The sequence below is a fragment of the Mytilus trossulus genome, chromosome 6 (genome assembly GCF_036588685.1).
Source record: "Mytilus trossulus isolate FHL-02 chromosome 6, PNRI_Mtr1.1.1.hap1, whole genome shotgun sequence".
In the NCBI taxonomy this organism is placed as follows: domain Eukaryota; kingdom Metazoa; phylum Mollusca; class Bivalvia; order Mytilida; family Mytilidae; genus Mytilus; species Mytilus trossulus.
The window spans coordinates 46,004,414-46,010,413 of NC_086378.1; positions in this window are offsets into that span (position 1 = coordinate 46,004,414).

Here is a 6,000-nt window from a genome sequence, read left to right on the forward strand (position 1 = left end):
TGGCCAAGTAGTTTTAATTTAGAGGAGAAGATTTCTGAAAAAAGTAAACGACGGACGACGGACGCCAAGTGATGAGAAAAGCTCACTTGGCCCTTTGGGCCAGGTGAGCTAAAAAGTAATGGTTTACACATGTTGAATACGACGAGACAATTAACCATTTAAGACTTAAAACTATATAGGTAACTAAATGAAGCTGATTGATTGGTGATTGTTCCAGTGGCAAATATTTCATGTATATTGAGGACGAGAATAATTCAAATACATTAGTATTGCAAAAATGGTCGACCGGGATCAAGCAGTATTCAAAAATTGCAACATCTTTAATAAGATGGCATAGTACTTTGAAAAAGGCAAGAAGGATTTCGAAGTGGTGTGTCTAATATTAGTCATAGAACAGCGTCAAGTGAACTCAATGTTGGTAAATCCAGAAAAACCAAGTATTTCAATCAGGATTATTGCATTACGCACGCTAGTGGTACATACGTGTACTGACATTTTAATTAAATGTTTATTTAACAGTATCTAATTAAAACAAATGAGAAAAAAATAATATGTAGCATTTAACATGTTTAAAAGAAACGTAAATCTTAAAAATCACACACACTTTCTGCGTGGGCGCGTTTGAGAAAAAAACACAATTTTATTTGATTTGACAGATGTGTGGACCATTTGACACCATCATTAAACTGTTTTTGCGATTCAAATAAAAGATACCAAATAATTACTCTGTTATTCGTCATTCTTATTTAAACGCGGCAACGTTAGGATAACCTTTCACAACTAGTCTGTAGTATATGAAAAATATCAATAAATCATATGATATGGTCAGCAAGATTAATATTTTATTTTCTTACACACGCACATCTTTCATTTGGTCTTTGAAATAAAAAAAAGTTATTATTTAATCTTTTCCAAAAACGACATCGATCTCTATTGAAAAAAAATCAATACAAAAGAGACACGGTGACACCTCTAACATATATTTCAAGAATGTATTAAAGTTCAAGTTATGTTCTCTTGATCTCTACTATAATCTCAAGTGCATATTTAAAGTGACTTTTGTTCGAATCAGAAAATCCTGGATGATATTATTTGTCTTCACAGCAGGAAATTGTCTGATTACTACAATATTGTAGATGACTGACCTGTAAATGACCAACTGTGTACCACGGAGTGTACAAATACTGTTTCACCATGGAAGTATTATATCAGTATAATCATGGAAATATTATATTGACTTATATTTAAAAAGAGAACTATTTGAAAATTAAAATAAACAAGTTATAGGACAAATGCCATATTTTGGGTTTCTTCAGCTAAATAGACAGAACATTAACCAATTAACAGCATATTGGTACATCATTTATTCAAAAACATGTTTATTTGTCTTCACAGCAGGAAATTGTATGATTACCACAATATTGTAGATGACTGACCAGTAAATGACCAACTGTGTACCACGGAGTGTACAAATACTGTTTCAGCATGGAAGTATTATATCAGTATAATACTTCCGTAGATACACATAAAAAGGTTAACTGTTATCAATCAGTGACACACTGTCTACTGACTTTTGAATTCACATGCACAAGATGCCCCCCCCCCCTTTTTTTAAATTAATACAAGTCAATGTGAAATTTAAAAAATCAAGTATTTGTGTTTAGTATTTTATGTTTTATATACAATCAGATATCTAAGATAAATATGAATAAGAAATGACTGATTTTTAATAATTAACATATTTTCAAAAATATTTGCATTGTGTACCAAAATGACACTTCAATGCAATGCAATGCAATGTTCTCGTATCAAGTGCATACGTTGAAAATTTATTCTCTGAACAATGATGTCTAAAATCAGACGTGAGTTTTAATAATTTACAAAGTAATTAAAAATTCATTACACAAAAGAAAAAAAACCCTGACATTCTTAATATATTCTGTTTTACAATTTACTATTTGCCTAGCCTGCTACAAAAGATGCCAAAGCTAGACATAGCAGTCCTTCTCTCTCGTATCAACATTTAGATTCATTCTTTGGTTATTTTTTTTTTAAACGTCAATAACTTTGTTAAGTCTTCCTGCAACTGTGTTTTAATAACAAACGGTCCTTCTATACAATGACAGCAACCAGAGATTTTTTTTCATTTTCCAATATTTTACAGATATATGGACTATTTTTTTTGCTTTTTGCACTAACATTGTTTATAAAACATGGAATTTATCGAAATAATAAGGATTTTTTATTCCAGGAACAGATTATCTTAGTTTTATTTGGAAAAAAACCTTTTGGAATTTTGGGTCCCCAGTGCTTTTCAACTTCGTAATTTATTTGGCCGTTTAATTTATTGGATTCGAGCGTCACTGACGAGTCTTTTGTAGACGAAATCCGCGTCTGGTGTACACCATTGTAACTGTTATCTATATATGTGTTTATTTAAATACAGTCTGGTGGTTAAGTTTTTTTTTTAGAAATCAATATCTTTGTAAAGGCATCATGGGATGATATTTTGATTGATTGATTGATTGATTGGTGTTTAACGCAACTTTCAGCAAGTGCTATTTCTTATCGATCAGTTTTTATTGGTGGAGGAAGCCGGAGTGCCCGGAGAGAACCACCGACCTTCGTATGAAAACTGACAATCCTAGTCAATTATTATAAGAGTCGAGCGCACCTGCCACGTGCGGAATTCGAACTCACAACCTCAGTGTTGACAGGCTAGTGATACAGTAGTTCGACTACTTAAACCACTTTGCCACCGATGACCCTGGAATGATATAAGTAGCTCCTTAAAGATCAAGAGTAAAATTTAAAAATAACTGTTTCATTTTATTTACTTTACTGATTAATGGCATTTTTGAAATTTTCATTGGATGAGAATGGGTGAGTATGTTCTAATGGTATTTTCATTAATAATTTAAGTAATCTGCTCCGATACTAACTTTATCATTAAAGGGAAAAAAATTGTTACAATTAAGGGCATAAACATTTGACTAAAAAACATTTTTTAAAAACTAAGGCTTTTCTACCTCAGGAATAGACTACCGTAGCTGTATTTGGCAAAACGTTTAGGAATTTTTGGTCCTCAATGCTCTTCAAGTTTGTACTCTACTTGGCCTTTTAAACATTTTTTGATTCAAGCGTCACTAATGAGTCTTTTTTAGACGAAACGCGCGTCTGGCGTAAATATAAAATTTTGATCCTGGTATCTATGATGAGTTTATTTGCAACCACTGGGTCGATGCCACTACTAGTGGAGATTTATTTCCCTGAAGGTATCACCAGCCCAGTAGTCAGCACTTCTGTGTTGACTTGAGTTATCATTGATATGTTCATAATTATAAATTAACTGTTAACAAAACTTTGAATTTTTAAAAATCTAAGGCTTTTCTATTTCAGGAATAGATTACCTTAACTGTATTTGGCAAAGCTTTTAGGAATTTTTTGTCCTCAATGCTCTTCAACTTTGTACTCTATTTGGCCTTTTAAACATTTTTTTATACGAGCGTCACTGATGAGTCTTTTTTTTAGACGAAACGCGCATCTGGCGTAAACATAAAGTTTTGATCCTGGTATCTATGATGAGTTTATTTGCAACCACTGGGTCGATGCCACTACTGTTGGAGATTTATTTCCCCGATGGTATCACCAGCCCAGTAGTCAGCACTTCTGTGTTGACTTGAGATATCATTGATATGTTCATAATTATAAATTAACTGTTAACAAAACTTTGAATTTTTAAAAAACAACTAAGGCTTTTCTATTTCAGGAATAGATTACCTTAACTGTATTTGGCAAAGCTTTGAGGAATTTTTGGTCCTCAATGCTCTTCAACTTTGTACTCTATTTGGCCTTTTAAACATTTTTTTATACGAGCGTCACTGATGAGTCTTTTTTTTAGACGAAACGCGCATCTGGCGTAAACATAAAATTTTGATCCTGGTATCTATGATGAGTTTATTTGCAACCACTGGGTCGATGCCACTACTGTTGGAGATTTATTTCCCTGAAGGTATCACCAGCCCAGTAGTCAGCACTTCTGTGTTGACTTGAGTTATCATTGATATGTTCATAATTATAAACTAACTGTTAACAACACTTTGAATTTTTAAAACAACTAAGGCTTTTCTACCTCAGGAATAGATTACCTTAGCTGTATTTTGCAAAGCTTTTAGGAATCTTTGGTCCTCAATGCTCTTCAACTTTGTACTCTATTTGGCCTTTTAAACATTTGTTTATACGAGCGTCACTGATGAGTCTTTTTTAGACGAAACGCGCGTCTGGCGTAAATATAAAATTTTGATCCTGGTATCTATGATGAGATTATTTGCAACCACTGGGTCGATGCCACTACTGTTGGAGATTTATTTCCCCGATGGTATCACCAGCCCAGTAGTCAGCACTTCTGTGTTGACTTGAGTTATCATTGATATGTTCATAATTATAAATTAACTGTTAACAAAACTTTGAATTTTTAAAAAACTAAGGCTTTTCTATTTCAGGAATAGATTACCTTAACTGTATTTGGCAAAGCTTTGAGGAATTTTTGGTCCTCAATGCTCTTCAACTTTGTACTCTATTTGGCCTTTTAAACATTTTTTTATTCGAGCGTCACTGATGAGTCTTTTTTAGACGAAACGCGCATCTGGCGTAAACATAAAATTTTGATCCTGGTATCTATGATGAGTTTATTTGCAACCACTGGGTCGATGCCACTACTGGTGGAGATTTAATTCCCTGAAGGTATCACCAGCCCAGTAGTCAGCACTTCTGTGTTGACTTGAGTTATCATTGATATGTTCATAATTATAAATTATCTGTTAACAAAACTTTGAATTTTTAAAACAACTAAGGCTTTTCTACCTCAGGAATAGATTACCTTAGCTGTATTTTGCAAAGCTTTTAGGAATTTTTGGTCCTCAATGCTCTTCAACTTTGTACTCTATTTGGCCTTTTAAACATTTTTTTATACGAGCGTCACTGATGAGTCTTTTTTAGACGAAACGCGCGTCTGGCGTAAATATAAAATTTTGATCCTGGTATCTATGATGAGTTTATTTGCAACCACTGGGTCGATGCCACTACTGCTGGAGATTTATTTCCCCGATGGTATCACCAGCCCAGAAGTCAGCACTTCTGTGTTGAATTGAGTTATCATTGATATGTTCATAATTAAAAATTAACTGTTAACAAACTTTTAATTTTTAAAAAACTAAGGCTTTTCTATTTCAGGAATAGATAACTTTAGCTGTATTTGGCAAAGTTTTTAGGAATTCTTGGTCCTCAATGCTCTTCAACTTTGTACTCTATTTGGCTTTTTAAACATTTTGTGATTCGAGCGTCACTGATGAGTCTTTTTTAGACGAAACGCGCGTCTGGCGTAAATATAAAATTTTGATCCTGGTATCTATGATGAGTTTATTTGCAACCACTGGGTCGATGCCACTGTTGTTGGAGATTTATTTGCCCGAGGGTATCGCCAGCCCAGTAGTCAGCACTTCTGTGTTGACTTGAGTTATCATTGATATGTTCATAATTATAAATTAACTGTTAACAAAACTTGAATTTAAAAAAAAAACTAAGGCTTTTCTACCTCAGGTATAGATTACCATAGCTGTATTTGGCAAAGCTTTTAGGAATTTTTGGTCCTCAATGCTCTTCAATTCTGTACTCTATTTGGCCTTTTAAACAATTTTTTTTATACATGTACGAGCGTCACTGATGAGTCTTTTTTAGACAAAACGCGCGTCTGGCGTAAATATAAAATTTTGATCCTGGTATCTATGATGAGTTTATTTGCAACCACTGGGTCGATGCCACTACTGTTGGGGATTTATTTCCCCGATGGTATCACCAGCACAGTAGTCAGCACTTCTGTGTTAACTTGAGTTATCATTGATATGTTCATAATTATAAATTATCTGTTAACAAAACTTTGAATTTGTAAAAAACTAAGGCTTTTCTACCTCAGGAATAGATTACCTTAGCTGTAATTGGCAA